This window comes from Bubalus bubalis, chromosome 10, assembly GCF_019923935.1.
Source record: "Bubalus bubalis isolate 160015118507 breed Murrah chromosome 10, NDDB_SH_1, whole genome shotgun sequence".
NCBI lineage: Eukaryota > Metazoa > Chordata > Mammalia > Artiodactyla > Bovidae > Bubalus > Bubalus bubalis.
Window position 1 is genome coordinate 72,411,847 of NC_059166.1, and position 23,010 is coordinate 72,434,856.

General features: G+C 37.3%; 1 protein-coding gene across 3 annotated transcripts in view; it reads right to left on the reverse strand.

Annotated features, from left to right (window-relative positions):
* Positions 1–23,010, reverse strand: part of MAN1A1 (mannosidase alpha class 1A member 1) — a 173,210-nt gene that overhangs the window by 73,862 nt on the left and 76,338 nt on the right. The window lies entirely within an intron of this gene.

Sequence of the window (23,010 nt, forward strand, 5' to 3'; positions counted from 1 at the left end):
TAAAAAGATATATTATCTTACAAGTAATCTGTAAGTCCTCTTAGCCCTCTGCAGTTTTAACTTCCTCTTATGGTTAAGTGCAGGTGATATGGAAAAGACAAAGTTAAAATAGATACAAATTCTGCCCAGAATTTAGTAAAGAAGGCAATGTATGAACATAGATATCTGACACACAGATAAAATGAGAGCCTGACATAAAGTCATCTAAGAGTTCCGATGAGTTCAGCAAGGCTGCACGGCATTTAGATGAGGATTGTATGCAGCATGTAATGGGGGGTTCATAATTCTAGAGGCAGGCTGAGAAGGAGAGGGAGCACTGTGAAGGCATCAGTGTTAAGCGCTGATGCAGGCAAGTGGGGGGCTGCAGAAGAAATGGACCAGGTCAGCTTCCCTGTCCAAAGCAAGAGGGAATACTGGTAAATGAGGTCTGGTATGCACAGCATGGGCCCAAATCACAAAGGGTCATAAATATAAGGCTAAGAATCTTATTCCATTAAAATGGAAAAATATTGAAAGTTTTGAGCAGCCAGTTCACTTGATCAGAAATGTGCTTTAGGAAGATTAAATGACATCCAGTCACAGTTTTAGGTCCAAAGAAAAGCACCGAGTTAATTTATTCACTGAAGGAAGGACCGCTACAGCGTTCCCTGCTCGAGCTGTGGCCGCTAGCGGATGCCTTGTCCCTTCTCCTTGCCACGCTGTATGACTGAGTGTGGTGGGCTGGGAACTTACTATTTCCTCCTGTCTCTTCCTCAAACAAGAGAGATGTGAGAAAAGCTGCTGGAACCCTGAAAAGCATGGAGAATGAGCAAAGTCCTCTTCCAGCCTGAGAAGGGGTTCATTAAAGCCATGGTCAAAGAAGCCTCTTGTGGCTTCTCCAGAGGCAAGGGTTCCAGTCCTTGGAACTCCCGCTGCAAGACCTAAGCCCCCCACAGAGAAGTCTAGGCACTGGGGCTTCTGGACTGAGAAGAATCCAGTGATACCAATATTGATGCTGCTTCTGAAACCCTACTCTTTTGGAAACTAACTCCTACTCTGTAATGAAAGTTGAGAAAATAATGAGTTTTAATGTAAGAATTTGGCTGACAGTCAATTTAGATAAACTAGCATTCCTGGAATACAAATGAGGACAAAGACATTTGTAGTATATAAGGCACTAAAGAAATAGAGATATCATTTTCCCCATAAAATATTATTATAACTCTTTGAAGTGGACAATTTACTGTTTTAACAGCTGACAGTGAATGGAAGAAGAAGAGAAAGAAAATAAGCCAAAAGGTATATTCTTTCTTTCTAGTCTCTTAGTCTAGAGAATTCCAAGTTCTCTTCTGCTGTAAGGAATTGTCCAATCACTGCCCAGCCATCTGCCAACTTTCTAGTTTCCACCCAACTTTTAAAACTGTTAATTAATTAACTCCTTTACAAGAAACTTACATAAGACTGGAAGTCAGACTTGTAATTAAAACACCATCATGGATATTATAGCCATATGGCTTGGGAGTTAAGGGCTCAGGCTTTGAAAACACAATGCCTGCATTGGAATCTCAGTTCTCCTTCAAATTGGGTAATCTTGGGTAAACTGCTTAATCTACCTATGCCCAAACTTCCTCATCTATAAAATGGGGATGGCCATGTCCAAGGCCAACTTCCCTAGTTCCATCACTGACACTACTGTTCAGCCAGTCCCTGGGGCATAAGAGAGCACACATCTAACTTTCATCACCCTTCAGTAATTAAACATCAACATCGAAGTTCCCAGAAACATCTCATTTATGGCTCATTCCCTTTCCGTGATGTGAACACAGTCCATATCTTCATTACCAGGGGCATGGCAGCAAAGAAGGTCTTCCTACCTAGGCTCCCATTCTCCAGGATTTCCCTTCCTATCGACATTAGCCTCTATCTATTTTACCATGTTTTTCTTTTTCTCATGTGATTTTCTTATTCAAGAAACCATCATGATTCCCTCTGTTGTGTAAAACGTCAAGTCAAAAACTAACGTACTGGCTAATCTACTGACCTCTATGAATCCGACCATCTATTATCTTCCGTTTTTACAAAGGCCATCCTGGCTCCAGCTTGAGTCTTCAGGGTCTCAAGTACTCATTCAAGTTCAGTCTACCTTAGTATCTTTAAAAAAATTTTTTTTTTCCTTCAGATCTAGTGAGATATAATTGACATACAACGCTGTGTTAAGTTTAAGATGTAACACATGATTATTTGATACATGGAGATATTGTGAAACGATTACCATAATAAGGTCAGTTACCACTCTCATCCTCTTGCATAACTATCTTCCGTATGCACGTATCATGCCAGTTTAATATATTTATTTACACGGTTTTCTAAAACACGCAGTGCTGCCTCCAGTTGGCTAATCCAAACCCACCCATTCTCCAGGCCAAGGTATTTATTAACACTTTTGGTGAACTTCTACTTGACAATTGGCATCACCCAGTGCAGCATTTGATTACAGAAGGCAAGATCCAGATCTCTGTTTTCCTGTGTTACTCTCTGCTATCCTCAAGTACTTTTCTTCTTCAAAAGTAGAGGAAAAAAAATCTCTGTTTCTCCTTCACTACCTATTATACATATCCAACCCAAATTTGCTCACTTGGTATTAAATTTATTGATATCGCCACAGTATTCCTATGAGTAGTAGGTGGGAAGACATTTATAATCTTAGCTAACATACAGGAAGGAAACAGCAACCTTCCCCATCCCAAGGTTTTTGCCTTTGCTGTTTTCTCTGGCAGCAATGCCCATTTCCTAGGTCTCTGCATACCTGTTTCATCCTTAACTTCAGGAATATGCTTGAAAGTCCCCTTTTAAGAGAAATCTTTTTTAAAAACCCACATAAAGCTGGCCATCCTCATCATTTATCATATCACCTTATTTCCATCCCACTATCACACTCTAATTATCTTATTTGCTTGCTGGTTGGTTGACTGACAACCCCACTAGATGTAAACGTCATGAGGGCAGGACTTTTGTCTTGTTCCTCCTTGCTGGTAGGAGGTATAAGGATACTAGGTATATCCTTATACCTAGTATCCAGCAAAGTGGCTGGTCCTCAATGAATGTTCATTTAATAAAGGAAAGAATCAATCTAATATTAAATATATCTGGAGCACTCTAATGAGAAACCACTAATAGTCTAGTGTCTGCAAAGTGTCTACCCTATTTCATGAATTTCTATCATCTTCAATGTCTGCAAGTAATTATACCAAGTACTCTGCAGTCTCTATGTTGGGCACAATTACAAAATAGTTTTTGGATGAAAACATTAATTAACCTATTGATACTTTAAATGAAATCATATGTGAGCCTAAATTAATTCCAATTCTTAACGTTTGATTTGTTACCTCCTCTTGAGACATGAAGAGAGGTTAGTTACTTGGAGGAGGAATCCAGATTCTCAAAGAGAATATCTTTCTACCCAAAATGGTGACTAATAAAATTCCAATTTAGCTTACAAAGTTAATACTGTTAAAAGAATGAAGGAGCAATGTCACAAATCATCTTAAACGGCAGTTTTAACTAGCACATCTTAGTTAATGTGCTCAAGAGTAAAGACCACAGAAAGCACACTAAATGGTACTTCAGTGCCTCTTTCCAGGGGGCAGGCATGATGGAGGGTGTGCTGGACCCAGGCCAGCAGTAGGTCCAGGACGGGTTTTACTATGGTTCAGTAGAAGGCCTGGGCCTGCCACTTAACCATTTTGATCTCAGTTTCCGGAAATAGGGTTGGCAACTTCTAGTTTTGACTTATTCCTGAAAAAACTAGCATCAGAAGTCACAAAGCTAGTATTAAAATGAGACTGGCAAAAAAGCAAAACTATCATAATATTTTAATAAAGATAGAAAGTATTAATGTGCCACCCAATTCTTAGTCTGTCTTGGTTTGTTGGTATTTACATTGGGTAGGGTGGATTTTATAAAGTTAAGAGGGAAAGATGAAAAATGACAGGTAATTAAATGTAATCTGTGCTGATAATAGAAGACATACTCTTTTTTTAAAAAAATGACCATTAAAACTAAATATGGCCTTGGGTAACTTTCAGCAATCAGCTTGAAACAGGCAGATATCTAATGACCCAAAAGGAATCTTCAAAAAGAGTCTGCATTATAGAAACTCTGGTTACATTCACATCAAAAAAATTCAAAACTAATAAAATTTACTAGAAGGGTGGTAAAATATTATGAAATAGCTTCTGAAATAATCTTTCAAGCATGTAACTAACAAATAGATTTAAATAAAAACATTTATGGTCTAAAGTTAAGAATTTCAAAATAACTACATCCAAATTGTATATTTTCATTATACTTAAATAACATCATCACAGTCTTATTGCTAGAAAACTTCAGATTTCAGAATCTATCAAATAAAAACATTTATCTTTTTACTTTACCCTTACAGATAGGATTAGACAGGCTGTAAACAAGATGTATGGCTTTCTTTGCCTTTCTAGTTTGCAGATCCCTGAAGAACTACACAAGGATATTTACACACCAGAGCAAATAAGGAAAGAAGAAATGAATAACAACAGACAGCTCTAGAAAGAACCAGTTTCAGTTCAGACATGCTTCGATTTGAAATGTACAATTAATATAAAAGCCTTTCTTTAAATGCTCCTGCTGAAAACTTCACTGTTAAAAGATCAAACACTAATTCCCCATTAGTACAAGCAGAGTTTACCTATTACTCATTTTTGCTACATAAAGCTTTCAGCACAAGATGCCGCTGATCTCATAAATATCTTTGGCTTAAAATAACTGAAATAACCCACATATCATTAGCTGAGTTGATTAACACATATAATATGCGCCAAATTTAATCACTCAACCAATAAGCTACTGTATTGAGCTACTCTGGCTTTTCAATTTAGAGTGGAACATGGAAAGGTTTAAATATTTGAATAAAGATATAAAAATAGTTAATCCAGGAGAAATTTAGAGCTAAAAGGGACATCAAAGGTCATCTAGTTACATAATCTTGGCTTACAGATGAGGAAACTGAGGTTCAGAGAGGCCCCATTCCCCTAATTAAATGCTCCAAAGTGGGATGGTTTGGTGAGAACTACAGCCAAGTGAATGCCAGTTTCATGCCATCCCAGATACATGTAATTCTTCTGATCTGGGGGGATCGCCCCTGTGAGTCCCTTATGTGTAAGTGTGTACACATCTTTCATTGCCTCTTTCTAATCTTTGCATTCTCTCTACAATTAAGCAAAACACTAAGCTGAAGTTTTTCTAAATTAAACAAATTATTTGTTGTATTTGTGAAACTGTACTTTGAACTTCATTTTTAAAATTTATAAATTTATTTAGATTAAAATTGTTATCAACTGTTCTTTCTTCCCTGTGATTCAGTACAATTCAATTTTTAGCCTGTAGGCCATTAGATGAAGAAAGTATTCTTCACTTCTTCATTCTTCTGAACAATTAAAGCACTAACATCTTCCCAACTTGTTTACTGAAAATAACAAGGATATGCATACTAACCTACCAGTAATCACAGGTTATAATAAAGAAGAACCACAAGTTTTAACAGGTTATAATCACAGGTTAAAACAAAAAAGAATATCTTAGACTTGACTTTCTAAAGCACAAAGTTTGATTGAAAAGAAAAATTTTCTGATAAATTAAAAAAAATCTAGCCATAGAATGCTCTTACTGAACAGGCATTTTAGACTTGCAAGTGAAAGTCGCTTAGTCATGTCCGATTCTCTGCGACTGTACAGTCCATGGAATTCTCCCGGCCAGAATACTGGAGTGGGTAGCTGTTTCCTTCTCCAGGGGATCTTCCCAACCCAGGGATAGAGCGCAGGTCTCCCACATTGCAGGTGGATTCTTTACCAGCTGAGTCAGCTTTTAAAAGATCATTATTCTTATGAAATAATTAACAGCTAGTGAAACTTTTTAAAGTTTGCTTTTATACTATCCCCTTGTCAAAATGAAATAAATGTTAATAAATGAATTAACAAAACTGCATCCTGATACTGATTTTTTCCTGAAGGTTCAATCTCATTCTCTAGCATGGAAGATTTTACAAAGTTGAGAGAGCAAGATGAAAAATGGGGAGAAATATTGGGAAGAACTTCAGGGTATTGTTCAAGGTAGACATCACTAGCATCCATGTTGGCAGAAACCAATGCCACCTTACTCATAGAAGTGGTCCTGTATTTTTCTTGAGCATAAGCCACAGTCAAGGTGGCCTGGTAGCAGACACACTAAACAGGGCCTGAGTTCTAGCTCAGGGCTTACTACTTACCTGTTCTGTCACAGTAAAGATGAGTCATTTTAATTCTCTAGTTGTTTTTTTTTTTTTCCTTGTAAAATGCGGGCACTAGATAAGACACTTTCTAAGGTACTTTTCTGCTCCACAGGAAGTGGGTTTAAGACTTAAGAAGAAATTACTACATGCTTCTCAGTGTGGTAAGGGCGATAAGGGAGATACACAAGAAAAAATAAGATCCCTGATTCCAAGAAACTTATATCCAGAAAGGCAAGTCAGTTATATAAAACTAGATAAACATAAAATATATACCAGAAAACAACCCTATGAACCAACATAGAAGTAGAGAATAAACTCAGTGATGAGAGACTTCACTTTCACTTTTCACTTTCATGCACTGGAGAAGGAAATGGCAACCCACTCCAGTGTTCTTGCCTGGAGAATCCCAGGGACGGGGGAGCCTGGTGGGCTGCCGTCTGTGGGGTCACGCAGAGTCGGACACGACTGAAGCGACTTAGCAGCAGTAGCAGCAGCAGGGGAATAAAAAAGAGAGCTGAGTTAGGTCATGGGGGAGAGGAAGACTGAAGATGGTGCTTCTGTGGGTGCAGATGCGTATTCATTTGGGGGTTGGTATGTACATATTTGTGCACACTCTGGGTTAATATCGTGGAGGACGGGAGACACAGCAGAAGGGGAGAGGAAGGAGCCTGACTAGAGACGAAGATTAACAGGGTCTAGGACATGGTAAGACAGAAACAGATGAAAGAAGGCAGGCTAATGACCTTAACTGTCAGGGACAGAAGTTAAAGCGTTGGTTAAAAGAGCACATCAGTTGGGTCAAGAAAGTCCCAACACTTCTGGTCGTGGTTCCTCCCATTTACAAGTGGAAGGACTTCTCAGTCATCAGGGTTCTGAGAGACAGGGCAGGGAGAAAGGCAGTGGTTCTCACTGGGAGCTTTTCTTAGTTGTAAGCACAAAGATACATAAGTGACAACATCAAGAAACATTACAATGTCTGTTTGAAGGAAAGACCTTGAGAAGTAATTAGGGTTCTTTTAAAATAATGTTTTCTCAAGAAGAAAGTATACATGTGTTGTAGAGATAAATGTAGCAGGGACTGGGAAAGAGGAAAATAGCGTGATAATCAAAAGGTATATGTTCTAACATACATTCACTATGAAAGTTAAAAATGCACAGTAAAGGAGAAGAAAATCAATGGCTAGACAGTTCTCACACTTAGAATTATTGTGAGGTGTACAACAGATTGTGTTATCTAGATGTTCTAACTCCTAAAGCACTGGCCCAGGAACTGTTATAAATAACAGTATAACAGTCCGAGCCATTACACAGGGCTTAAAGATAGATTTCTGAGCTGATCTTTCCAACTCAATTTAAGTTTAAAAAATGGGCAAGTTGCCAACATAATGTTTTGAAAATACACAGCTTATTGTGTATTTAATATTATTTAATATTAGGTAAGCATGTCAAATAGTTCCTGGACTATTTGCATCACGAAGAAAAATTTTTTTAAAGAAAACATAGAGACAGGAAATTATGAAAACATGAACCCTATCTGGTTATTATTTCTAAAAGAATTTGTGTGAACCATCACACAGAGGTTGTTAACATGTGATATATCATAGTGTTAAAATAGGAACTGTTTGGTTTACTATTATGTTTATAGGTAAACCTCACAAATCACTTGAAATATACAGAATCCAGGCTTAGAAACCTTTGCTCCAAAGAAAGAAAAGAGAAAGAAAATGAGAGCCTCATCCAAGTAAATACATTGTGATTTCCTGGCATTTTTGAGTTATGAGGAATTCTCTGCTAGTGAGTTTCTCCAGATACTGAATCTTACTTCTAAGAGCATTGAAATATTTATAGTTTAACCTTTTTGTCTCAGTTGTATAAACATGTTTATCTGCTCTTTTGATTTAGTGCAATTACACAAATCCTGTCTTGATGACTCAGCATCAGCATCACATGAGTTGGGGCTAGAAGATCTAATACTTGGTCATCAGCTGACTGAGTTGTATGATCTTGAGCAGCAGTCCCTAACCTTTTTGGCACCAGGGACTGGTTTCATGGAAGAAAATTTTTCCACAGACTGGGGGAGAGGAGAGGAGGAGGATGGTTTCAGAATAATTCAAGCCACCTTACGTTTATCATGCAGTTTATTTCTATTATTATTACATCAGCTCCATTTCAAATCATCAGGCATTAGATCCCAGAGGTTGGGGACCCCTGATTTCGAGAACTCACTTAACCCCCTCTCTGCCTTAGTTTCTAAGTATGTGAGTAAGGGATCATTCTTGCAAATCACAAGATGATTAAATATGATTAAATGCATAAGTGCTTTTTAAAGGGCATAATAGTTACCATTATCATTGTTCTTTGCTATAAGACACTGGTTCCTTCAGGAAAATGGAAGGATATTAGACTTTTTGTCCACATACTAAACGGTCCAAAAAACTGCTGAGCTTTTATGTCTGCTTTCTATAACACTACTGTTTCTTTTGTTATTAGATATCCATTAATTACAATGAAGACTTCTCACTACAACAGCCTGCAACAGTAACTGTCTGCTTTCCCCTAAGTTGCAGACTAATTTTTGTAAACAGCTGTCTGTAGTAGGGCTTAAGGATAAGTCAAACATCTCTTCTTATGGTGTGGGGTGTGAATTTCAGGAAACATGCCCTCTTTGTCAGATGACTACATTTGAACTACTAACTCTACTGGTACGAAAAAGCAATTAATTAGTATATTATTTAGGAGTAATAGTTTGCAAGTTTACAAAGTAAACTAAACACCCATATCTCCATAGATTTTGTTTTGCTTTTTGTTTAAAAAAAAGTGCAAAATGGAAGCCACTCCTTTTTCATTTTATCTAAGCAAATGTAAACCTATCTGGTTGTGCATCTATTCCCATTAATTGGGCATTTTTTGATTTCTGCATGACCCGCCTTTATTTATTATGCATGGATACCTCCACAGTACCCATGGGCACAGAGTTCATAATTTCATGTCAGTTGATTGATGAACATTTTAAGTTATAAAAAGGTACAAAATTTGGAAGCAGTGCTATTTTTGTCTTATGCGTGTGTCCCTCAAAGCAAGGTGATTAATCTCTTTTAACCTCAGTTTCCTTGTCTACAAAATAGAGACATATACAGTTGCATTCTAGAACTCAAGAGAATTTTTTTCCTATTCTTTTTCCCATGCCAAAACTAAAAATTTTAATTTTCTTATTATGCAATAAAACTATTCTCACTATTGAAAAATCATAAAATTAGACAACAAAAAATAGAGCTCCATTAATCCTATCTGCAAAGAGTTGGACACGACTTAGTGACTGAATAACCACATTCCTATCCACGCAAATACAATTATTCTTAACATCTTAACTATCTCTCTTCTAAATGGAATTGATTGCATTTCTTTTGAGAAATGGCATCTTTCCATATACACTATTTTGTAATGTTTTAAATTCATCCCCAGCAACTAAATCAACATTAAATACATCATTCAACATCAGAGGTCAGCAAACATTTTCTGTAGAGGGTCAGATAGCATTTCAGGCAGGCACATATCTTATGTCGTGATTTTTAAAAATAATCTTTTAAAATGTAAAACCATTCTTAACTCTGGTAGTACAAATCAAGTCTCAGACTGAATTTGTGCTGTAGGTTGTTGACTTTTGTTTTATATCAGTGGATAGATTTCTGTATACAGGTGTATGGATATGTCAGAACTTAGATACAAGTCCCATATCATCTGACACTTAGGTTTCCACTGTCTAGATGTTGCCAACAGTAGTGAATAAACATCCCCGTACATACGTATCTGTATGCATGATTATTTCCTCAGGTTAAATATTTGAACGTGGAATTTCTGGTCAGAGGGCATTTGCTCCTTCACTTACTCATTAACTCTAGCTGTAGGGTCAAAGCAGCCATAGACAAAGTGTAAATGAATGAGCACGTCTATAGTTTGCCAATCCCTGGATTATACTAACTTGATTGAAAGCATCAAGCATTAAGCATTTTTCATTTAAATGAAGAGATTTTAAAATATATTCATATATCCTACTTCAGGACAACACTACTGTGTTTTTAATAGATCAGTGTTATATTCTTATAGTACCATAAATAATTCAATGAAACGTCTTGTATTAACAATAATCAGATCAGAATACAAAATGTCACATAACTCAATACTTTTCTCATTAGAAGACTTTTGAAAATATCAACTGAAATAATTCGGGAGGCATTTCCTCTTTAAACTATGAGCATAAATAATAACACTACAAAACATAATTCATCTTGTGAACTGTGGTCACTCTTGTACTATGTGAATGTTTTTAAAAATGATTAACACACATAGACACACACACAGATATACACTTCAACATAGCTTAAACTTTCTAAATTATGAGCATTCAAAAAGGAACCTGTACTATAATTTTGACCTTTTAGAGATGTCAAGTCATTTATTCAACAAATATTTATTAAACGCCTATGAACTACATGTCAAGTTTCACAAGGTACTTGGAATACAAAACTAAACTTTGCTGTGGTCAGTGACTCAAACACTCGTTTTTGAAGAGTGACTGTCGAAAAATATTCAGAGGAGTATTTTCTGATATACAGGGAAGGCTAAAGTAATAACTTCTATTTCTTCTTCAAAAAGAAAATGAAGACATATTTTTAAAGGTATTAATGGTAGAGGCTGTGCTTCAAGAATGTCAAGCAGAGCAGAAGGCTATGGTCCTGCCTCAGCATGTCCTCCACCTGTCTTTAGAGGAAAAACGTTAGCCGAAGAATAAGCTTTACCAGAGAATTATGAAAATGCAGAAAGAAAGGAAAACAGCCAAAGGAGGCCAAATAAGAATAGTGTAGTCATTAAGCATAGTCAAGGACTTTTAGTATCTTCACAAAGGCTAATAATATTCCAAGCCATATCCTGTGAGTTGTCTTGTAAAGATACTGAAACCCCCAACAGGTGGAGGAGGTTAAACTACACGATGTCCAGACTGTGGCCATGACAGAAGATGCCACCATTACGAGAACTGGCCTCAAAGATAAGGAAACAAACTGACACTGGAACTGAAGATTAACTATACTTAAAACAATCAAGATGACATTGGTCAAACCAGCATCTGCATGACCAACTTTTCAAGATCACTGTTAGAACTGACTGTACTGTTTCTACATGTAGCCCCTTCCCCCTCCATCTATAAGAGCGCTTGCCCATGATTTTTTGTTTTGTTGGTGGTGGGTTGAGGCAAGGCAGTTGGCTTTTGGGTAGGAGTCTGCCCTCCTCCCCAGTTGCTGGCATCCAAAATAAACTTTCCTTTCCAAATAAAAAAGAAAAAGAAGACAAGTACAATACTGTTGTATTACTTCATAAAGTAATCAGACAAATCCTTGCCATTAGTCTGACCATGCAAAATTGGCAAAGGTATCAGATATATGGAAAAACTACAAAACTGTAGAGAAAGCTACCATTTAGGTGTTTTTGAAGATCTCAAATTCAGCTTTAGACCAAACTGAACACATACATTTGTGTGTGTGTGTGACTAGTCAACAACTTGAAGGTTATCATTTAGATGGGAATCACCTACAGGAGTTAAGAATTGACCTATTAGATCTGTAAAAAGAACTAGCTCCAATAGAAAACACTGAAATAGTCTTTTGAAGAGACTCATGGCGGAGAAGACAATGGCACCCCACTCCAGTACTCCTGCCTGGAAAATCCCATGGGCGGAGGAGCCTGGTAAGCTGCAGTCCATGGGGTCGCTAAGAGTCGGGACACGACTGAGGGACTTCACTTTCACTTTTCACTTTCATGCATTAGAGAAGGAAATGGCAACCCACTCCAGTGTTCTTGCCTGGAGAATCCCAGGGATGGGGGAGCCTGGTGGGCTGTGGGGTCTACGGGGTCGCACAGAGTTGGACACGACTGAAGTGACGTAGCAGTAGCAGAGACTCATGGACAGGGAAAGACTATATATCATTTATATGTGGAATGTTACAAAGCTGAACTCAGAGCAACAGAAGAAGGGGGCAGGTGGGATGATGGGAAAGTGGGAAAATGTTGATCAAAGGGCATATAAGATGAGTAAGTTCTGGAGGTCTAGCATATGGTATGGTGATTATGGTTAACAACAGAATATTATTAATATATACTTGAAACAGGCTAAGAGAGTATATCTTAAATATTCTCACCATAAAAAAGAAATGATAATTATGTGATGGAATGTAGGTGTTAACTAACCCTACTGTAGTAATCATTTTGCAATATATAAATGATCAAATCAACACTTTGTACATCTTAAATTTACACAATGTTATATGTCAGTTATATCTCAAAGAAGGTGGAAAACAAGTGAGACTCAAAGTTCTGAGAAAGCACAGTGGAGAAAACACGGCAGTCAAAAAATAAAAGAGGAATAAAGCAGTCCAGTTGAAGGGCCACGCAGCAGACCCACAGAATCAAGATGCAAAGGAAATAGAGTCAAGCTCATTTAACATTAAACAAAAGCAACTCACAAAAGAGTCAGACATGACTTAGTGACTAAACAACAACAAAGAACAACACAGTGGGTTGAAACTTGACATGAGAACAGTAGTCGTTCAGTTGCTAAGTCGTGTCCGACTCCTGCAACCTCACGGACCGTAGGCTACCAAGCTCCTCTGTCCATGGGATTCTCCAGGTAAGAATACTGGAGTGGCTTGCCATTTCCTGCTCCAGGGGATCTTCCTGACCCAGGGATCAAACCCAAGTCCCCTGCATTGTAGGCAGATTCTTCACCAACTGAGCTATGAGAGAAACCCAACATGAGAATGGATACATGTGTATGTGTGGCTGAGTTCCTTCACTGTTCACCTGAAGTTATCACAACATTGTTAACTGGCTACACCACAACACAAAATAAGAAGTTCAAAAGAAAAACCAAAAAAACAAAAATACTTGACATCTATGTCAAAAATTTCATCTGTAACAAAACAGTAAGAGTGGGACATTCTTGAGTCACTTATAAGGCAGTACTGTTGAAGACAAAAGTATGAGAATCCTAGGAAAAAAACAAATGTCTCTTTTCAGTTCAGTTCAGTTGCTCAGTTGTGTCCAACTCTTTGCGACCCCATGAATCGCAGCACACCAGGCCTCCCTGTCCATCACCAACTCCTGGAGTTCACTCAGACTCACGTCCATCGAGTCAGTGATGCCATCCAGCCATCTCATCTTCTGTAGTCTCCTTTTCCTCCTGCCCCCAATCCCTCCCAGCATCAGAGTCTTTTCCAATGAGTCAACTCTTCACACGAGGTGGCCAAAGTACTGGAGTTTCAGCTTTAGCATCATTCCTTCCAAAGAACATCCAGCACTGATCTCCTTTAGAATGGACTGGTTGGATCTCCTTGCAGTCCAAGGGACTCTCAAGAGTCTTCTCCAACACCACAGTTCAAAAGCATCAATTCTTCGGTGCTCAGCTTTCTTCACAGTCCAAGTCTCACATCCATACATGTCCACAGGAAAAACCATAGCCTTGACTAGACGTACCTTTGCTGGCAAAGTAATGTCTCTGCTTTTCAATATGCTATCTAGGTGGGTCATAACTTTCCTTCCAAGGAGCAAGGTCTTTTAATTTCATGGCTGCAGTCACCATCTGCAGTGATTTTGGAGCCCCCAAAAATAAAGTCTGACACTGTTACCACTGTTTCCCCATCTATTTGCCATGAAGTGATGGGACCAGATGCCATGATCTTCATTTTCTGAATGTTGAGCTTTAAGCCAACTTTTTAACTTTCCTCTTCATCAAGAGGCTTTGTAGTTCCTCTTCACTTTCTGCCATAAGGGTGGTGTATTCTGCATATCTGAGGTGATTGATATTTCTCCTGGCAATCTTGATTCCAGCTTGTGCTTCTTCCAGCCCAGCGTTTCTCATGATGTACTCTGCATAGAAGTTAAATAAGCAGGGTGACAATATACAGCCTTGATGTACTCCTTTTCCTATTTGGAACCAGTCTGTTGTTCCATGTCCAGTTCTAACTGTTGCTTCCTGACTGACCTGCATATAGGTTTCTCAAGAGGCAGATCAGGCCGTCTGGTATTCCCATCTCTTTCAGAATTTTCCACAGTTTCTTGTGATCCACACAGTCAAAGGCTTTGGCATAGTCAATAAAGCAGAAATAGATGCTTTTCTGGAACTCTCTTGCTTTTTTGATGATCCAGCAGATGTTGGCAATTTGATCTCTGGTTCCTCTGCCTTTTCTAAAACTAGTTTGAACATCTGGAAGTTCATGGTTCACATATTGCTGAAGGGGCTTGGAGAATTTTGAGCATTACTTTACTAGCATGTGAGATGAGTGCAATTGTGTGGTAGTTTGAATATTCTTTGCCATTGCCTTTCTTTGGGATTGGAATGAAAACTGACCTTTTCCAGTCTTGTGGTCACTGCTGAGTTTTCCAAATTTGCTGGCATATTGAGTGCAGCACTTTCACAGCATCATCATTCAAGATTTGAAATAGCTCAATTGGAATTCCATCACCTCCACTAGCTTTGTTCGTAGTGATGCTTTCTAAGGCCCACTTGACTTCACATTCCAGGATGTCTGACTCTAGGTGACTCTTTTAAAGGGTTAAAAACAGAAACTATTTCTTTTTTAGAGATAGACGAAGAAAAACAAAAATTCTGGCCAGGTCCAACACAGATCTTGGACTTTGAGGAATTAAGATTTCAAAAGGCTCTTAAAAAATCTTCATTATAAATTAGAGTAATGATAGAAATAAGTGTCACATATTCCATGGGGATTATGACAGGGTTCTTCTGTTTGCTTTATTCAACTAGAGTTGTCCCTAATACAAATGAAAACCCAAATACCTTATGGTTCCTTTGATACGACGTTTGTCAGATTTCAGGAAAAAAGCTTTATTATAATTCTTTATCTTTACCAATTCTTTATCTACCAAATTAGGACATGGTTTCCTTACCAATGCTGAAGGCCAAATTTGGATGTCTATTTTCTTAGTTGATTTTTTTTTTAAAAAGAGGAATCCTGTTAATTGCAAGGGGTCAGAGGTTCTCAAACCAGCAGCATTAGCATCACCTGGGAAAGGCAAATTAGCAGCCCTGCACTGAGATCTACAGAATCAGAAACTCTGATAGTGGGGCCCACAAATCTGCATTTTAATAAGGTTTCCTGGGAAACCTGATACATAGCACAGTTTAAGAAGCACTGAACTAGGTGAACTCAGGTAATTCAATAAGAATGGGAAATAAATTGATTGGAACGAATAATAAAAATATTTATTGCCATCGGTATGATGTACACTGTTTCTGTAGTGAACTAAGCAAAAAAATCTTTAATAATCTTCAAGTTTAGCAAACAGAAGAGGTATTAGGCCATGTGATGCTGAATCTGCAGTTTAACAGCCAACTCTCCATTTGCTGCTTGCCTGATATTTAAGAGCAAATGGGACAGCCAATTCCTAAACGAATAGCAGTCATCGCGGCATAATTTCAGTCTTATGTGCTTGCCACTGTGGTTTAGGAGCTTATTTTACTGTTAAGTCATGTCTCTAAGTCACTTAATAGCATTAGAATGGAAAGATATGGTCAAATTTATGAGGCCAAGAATGAACCTCCTGTGAGTACTTTACACCACATTGAGAATCTAATTATTGGTTAACAACACAGCATTTATTAGTTTTCTCTCTCTTCATACAGACTCTGAGGCAAATCAGCACACAATAGTATTGTTTTAAAGAGCCATTTATATGTAAAATAGCTCTTGTATCTGTTTTTGGTAGTTCATAGGTTAAAAAGAAAATCCCCATTTTAGGGTAAGACTGGTCATACAAGGTCAAACACATTAGAAAACAATAAAACAACTATTTTTCAACTGTGATAGCTAGGCCAATACCATAGATTTGAAATCACATAATTGAAAAATGTTTGTAAAATGAGGCACAGTATATGAACAACAGGAAGAAGATTTACATTCAGCTTTCTTAAGATATATTTTGGGCTTTTTTTCATTAAGGTTCTTAATAAGGAAATCAACAAGAAAGAAATGGAAACTAGTGGAACATATGTAAATATTTCTTGATGTCTAGATTCCTTAGAAAACCTGCAAAAATTAAATATATAAATATTTTTAGGTTTCCTAAGGCCTTTCCAAAGGCTAGGCTTTACTTATCAACGATTGGTTAGAATGTAGAATTGGGGTGGAGGGATCAAACATACTGGGTTTGTGCTAGTTGAATAATTTATTACATTTAAAACAAGCACGATGAACATTTTTCACTAAAAAATTCAAATACAGTTAAATAAAATAATCACACAGCTAATTATGATCATGGATCCCATGCATCTCAGTAGATCGCAAATCAGGTGTTTTAAGGCTACTCCTTTTCCTCATGAGAGGTTTTATTTCCTCCCCCCTTTTTTTTCTTTTTTGCCTTCTTCCTCCTTTCCTAGCTCTTTTATAGCTCTTGCAATAATATATACTTACACTGTGAATCGATAACATTTCATGATAAAAAGAACATAAAGAAATTTCACCCCAACTACCTCTAACATGCTAATTGTAAGCAAATATGCAGACATAAATTATAAAATCTGAACAATGTGCTTTGTTTATATTTCTGTCCTGTAAGAAGTCATTTAAGTAGGATGAGAACCTCTGAGAAAACACATTTAGTAAGAACTCTCAAGTTCAGGGATGCTAGAAATGAGAAAGTTTAAGTAGGCTTTCAGCCATATGATTTCCCAAAGACTGATCTGCATAAATGATTTTGGCCAAGTAATAAACAGCTGATGCCTATGTAGAATTCACTCTATTCCAGGGACTCTTCTGAATGTCTGCATTTACTAAGTTGCTCTATCCTTCCACAAGGCTTCTGAGGTGGAAAAGGTTATCATCCCTGATTATGTTCACACAATGCCAGCAAGAAGCAGAGAAACAGAGATTGGAATGCCACAATCTGGTCCCAGAGTTTATGGTCTTGACTACTACTCCACACTGCTGAAACTAAATGTTATTAACAATTCTGAACAAAAAGTAACATTTCTTGTAAAATGAGAAATGAATTAATTAAAAAATTGTTCAGTGTTCTCTATATATGTTATATCATAGTGAAAGTCATCAGTCGTGTCTATTTGCGACCCCATGGACTATATAGTCCATGGAATTCTCCAGGCCAGAATACTGGAGTGGGTAGCCTTTCCCTTTTCCAGGGGATCTTCCAAATCCAGAGATCAAACCCAGGTCTCCAGCATTGTAGGTGGATTCTTTACCAGATGAGCCACAAGGGAAGCCCAAGAATACTCGAGTGGGTAGCCTATCCCTTCTCCAACGAATCTTCCCAACCTAGGGATCAAACTGGGGTCTCCTGCATTGCAGGTGGATTCTTTACCAACTGAGTTATCAGGGAAGCCCTTATATCATAGTGCATCCTATTAAGTATATAATAAGTTTATGACTAGAAAATTTACTACCAAACCTAAAAGTGGTAAATGAAAAACTGTTTCAAGTTCTTTGGACAATCTGTTTCATAAAGTAAAAAGATGAATGCTGTAAGTCAAAGTATCTGTTCAATCAGCACTTTAAGACAAGTATTATAGAATGAATATTTGTTGTTGTTATTTAGGAACCAAGTCATGTCCTACTCTTTGCAACCCCACAGACTGTAGCCCACCAGGCTCCTCTGTCCATGGGATTCTCCAGGCAAGAATACTGGAGTCTGTTGCCATTTCTTTCTCCAGGGGGTCTTCCCAACCCAGGGATTGAACCCGCCTACTGCATTGGCACGGAGAGGGCAATGGCACCCCACTCCAGTACTCTTGCCTGGAGAATCCCAGGGATGGGGGAGCCTGGTGGGCTGCCATCTATGGGGTTGCACGGAGTTGGACACAACTAAGGTGACTTAGCAGCAGCAGCACTGCATTGGCAGGAGGGTTCTTGAACACTGAGCCACCAGGGAAGCCCATACAGAACATTTACATGTACTTTACACTTGGATTATGCTTGTTTTATATGTGAAATATGATCTTTAATGTATACACATCAAGCTAATGCAAATACATTAAATATTCTTTCAAATAAAGAATATTCTTTCAATTAAGAAAGAGATCCAAAATAGATCCCAAGATCCAAAATTGATTCCATCAAGCTTTGACTGTTTTTCTGGGTAATCTCTTTTATTATTGATATGTTTTAAGCATATTTAAATTCTAAAGATACACAAAGGTGTATACATATCTTCCCACCCACAACACACATACCTACAGAATGCATAACTAAAGACACACATCCTAGTAATTACCATCTAGGTCAAGAAACAGGGCTCTGTCAGCCCCACTAAAGGCCATCTACCTGTGTGCCTTGTCCCAACCATTACTCCTTCCCTCTCTCCAAAAGTAACCACATCCTGGCATTTATTCTTAACATTTATCAACCAAGAGCACATCCTTAGACCCTATAGTCAGCCTTGCCCACTTTAAAAAAAAAAAAAAAACCTACTTAAAGGCCTCTTTTAAACCATAGGTTGCCTCCTTTCCCCTTTCATTTCTTTTAATTTATCTGGACAAATTTAAGTCATTGCAAACCCAGGAGCCTCACACTGCACATCTATAGTGCAGTTCAATACATTCTTCTCACAGTGTTTCTGACAAATTACAAGCTGGATCCAGGGACTTGGTTCCTTTGACAAGGTTCTAGGTGATACGTTCTTTTATCAGGAGGTTTGTATGTGGTTTGCTTTCCTTTTGAGAAGTCAGCAGCTTTGATGATCATGGCCTGGATCCATTAACTCATGAGGAGTTGTAAAAATGGGTGTGCCTTCACCTTTATCATTTCATTTTAATTTATTAACAGAAATAATTTTATTAAGACACTTGGCTTATCTACCACCTGGTTTCCTGTGATACAGTTCACATAGGAAAGGCAAGTCAAAGGCTTGGTTCTTTTTACCAATTTTCATGGTAATAAATTGCTTTCCTTTCATTCTTTGAAGGTGACCAATTGTTTTTGATTTTTAATATCATTAAGAACTTACAAACTTAAACATATTTGGTGGGTATTAATCTGTTACATTTCTTATTTATACTGAAACTCAAAATGTCCATCTTTTGAAGGAGGGAGTCTCTTTTAAGTTGGCCCCTGTGTCCTTTTGACATTACTCTCATAGTCTTTGTCTGTGTCTTTGTCACCTGGTTTGATGTTTCAGAATGATACTGTACATTTTTTAGATTTCAGCCATTTCTCAGAAGCCCTGGTTAGTAAGGAATCAGAATTCAACACCCAGTCTGGGCATACTTCACTGTTCCCAGGCCTTTTCAGGGGATACACACACTTATTTATATATTTTAAGATAAAGTATCTCGTAAGTTCTTACCAATATTTTCAATTAAATTTCATAGCTATGGTGTTTTTCTTTTTAACATTTTCACCATATAATTTACCCATTAAAGTACACATTTCAGTGGCTTTAGTATAGTCATACTAAATTGATTCCCACAACAAATTTTAGAACATTTTTTATCACCCATCCTAAAGAAACACGATGTTCATTAGCAAGTCACTCCTCATTTCCTCCAACCACTTCAGTCCTATGCAACCCCTAATCTACTTTCTGTCTCTATAGATTTGCCTACTTTTGACATTTCATAAAAATGGACTCATGATACACGCTCTTTGGCTCTCTGAAGCTTGTTGCTTGGTATATCCATCAGGAAGGGCTCTTGGAAGCAATACTCCCCAAGTTCCTGCATGAAGATAATAGTTTGTCAGTGCCCTTCACACCTGAAAAGTCAGTTTTGCTGGGTATAAACCCTTGTTTCTCATTCTTGCTACAGCTGCCAGAATTGCCTTTGAGTTTGTCATTAAAATGGGAGATCTGTTTATAATGAAAAGCAATCTGCATTCAAATTTTGCATAAGAAAGGAGTTAAGACTGTGGGTGTTCATAAGTAAAGAACCAGTGCATATTCCTCATTGTTTCTGTGTCTAGAGCAGTTTATTGTTTTCCTTGCAGAGCTTCTCTAATTTTTAGCATCTCCCTTCCACTAACAACAAGCCAATTCATCTTCCATAGGACACAAGGTTCTTCCAGAGCATAAAGAGGCCCAACTTTCCTATTTCTATTACACCCCCAGGTATTTACATATCTGGACAACCTAAGAAGCACAAATCTGTATTTCACCAGAAGGAGTTACTGAATTTATACCCAAAAACAAGTTAAGAAGTTGTGAGTTATGAGGAGGAAACTTCTCCCACACACCCACTCCTCCAATTTACAACACTCTATGAACTTGAAAAATCCATGTTTCATAGTTCCAGAACACTGCATTTAGAGGATACTTAAAAGACATTTATTTCCCATTCCATAACAGCAAATTTATGAAAAAAAAATCTGAAAGTGATAAAACGGCTTGTTCAAGGTAATGCAGTGAGGCAACCACTAAACAGGGTCTGAGAAGCCAGGATTCCAGAGTCTAAGACCAACGTTGCTTCCACTCCATCTGAGCTACTTAAGCTCACTTGGTAGACGCCTCCAAAACAAAGAATATTTCAAGTAGCCCCCTGTTTACAGATGGTTTACCTGTAGGCCCCAAATGTGGCAACTTTCCTGAGAAATACAATTTTAACTAATGAGAGCCTCAGATCATTACACAGAAGTCTACTCCTATTACAGGGTCACAGGGAGTAGCTAATCCTCATAAATGGAAGGAGAGGCAGAGTTTTAGGGTGAGGAGAGAGTGAAGTGAAAGAAGACACTTGGCTTTTCATTACATCTATAAATTCTTCCAAACATTTTTTAAAAGTAAAGTATTTCAAAATATAGAAACTGCCAGTATGATATGTACCCATAAGTAAGTTCTATCAATTCATATAGTCACATTTGCTTTGGATTTTAAAAAATAAAGGAAAATATTACAAATTTGAAATAGTTTCTAATTACCTTGGGTTTCCGTCATAAAGTGAGTTCTAGTTTTTGATTTGAGAAGTCTCACGAGTGTCTGGTAGTCTATACGCTCCCCTTTTTATAGTCACTTTCTTTATCTCACAGACAAGGTTTTCCTTTTTCCCTGGCTTATTACTGAACAGCTTTTCTCTTACTCTCTTCTTCAAGCAAGCATGCATGTTTTTGAAGTTTCTTAAGGATATTTACTGCTGTAACAACAGGAAAAAGGCTCTCTGCTATGTCTTCCCTAATACCTTCTTTCAATTAGATCCTGTAGAGAAAGACAAAGTCACAGATTGAGCCAAATGCCTCAGTAGTTCCAGATTTTCTTCTATGTTAGTAATGAACACAAACTTTATTACTGAATCTATAATAATAATCACAAGTAATTCCACTCTTTTGACTTTTAAATGGTTGAGGATGGAAAATACAAAGAGATTTTCTATGAATGTATTTTTTTAAGAGTATGAAATACTGTACATACTATTTTGTATCACTTTAGACAGGCGTGTGTAACAAAAAAGTCTTGTTACTATAATCAGCTTTTGTCTTTTTAAACTGCTCTTGAAAATATAAAGATTAAGGATTGATGACCAATCTGTTTACTTAAACTTTGTGTCACCTCCATTTCCATGTGAGCTGAGGATGATACTAACATCTAATAGATGTTGCTGTAAATAAACCCACCATCTGAAATGGAAATCTATAAATTGACTATAAAGAAGGAAATTCAATTATCACTGAGTAAAGTCATTTTCTTTATGAAACAGATGTCAGAAAGGGAGAAAGGTGACTTTCAAGACTTCACAGGCTGGATTCTTATAAGAAAAGTTAAAAATATTCAAATTTAAAAAAAGGCTAGAACAACTGAATCCTGAGGAAGTCTAGGGGAAAAAGTTTCGTAAGGATTTTTTTCAAGTTTATTGCAATTTTCCTTTAATATTTTTCTGATCGTAAGATTGCTACTAGTTCACTCTGAAAAATCTGATAAGAAAAACAAAAAGACATGGGAAAGATCATATAACAATTATAAGCAAATATTGTTTACATTTAAGAACAATTCCCTATGTAGTTATTCTATCTTTTTGTAGCTGAAAACAAAGAAACAAACAAAAACACTAAGTTCACAGATATAGAGAACAGAATAGTAGCTGCCAGAAATGGGTGAAGGGAATCAAAAACAATCATATACTTATTAAATTTTGTGTCTTGTTTTATTTATCAATATTTGTCTATGTCATCAAATAAATTAACAAGCATAAATTTTAATGGTTGCGCAACATGACATTATGTGAGCATTCCATGAACTGCTCCACCATTCTTTTACTGTTGGATATTGCAGATGTCTCTTCCTATTTTACTGTTTATATAAAATATATTCATTAACTGCTTTGGCATAATAAGATTACATTTTGGATTACTTCCTTTGGATAGATTCCCCAATGTTGAATAACTGGAATTAAATAAATACCTTTATAGTAAGGATCTTCTTCTATACATAGTACTTAATTGCTTTTTGGAGCAACTAAATCTAGTTACATTTCCTTCAGCAATGTTGAGCAAATTTTTATCCTATTCTCACCAAATTGGGTATTAACACGTTTTCAGTCTTTGCTAATTTGATAGGGAAGAAAGAGGGGGAGAAAGAAGTTGGAAGTGTTGCTACTTTATTGTGAGTGTTCTTAAGGAGAGTCAGTGATTATTCTGCATCTGTCTGGATATGTGGGTGGGGAGAAGGCATTGAACAGGTAAGCAAAACTAGAGGGAAGTGCATGCCAGGCAGTGGTGACATGAGACTGGCAA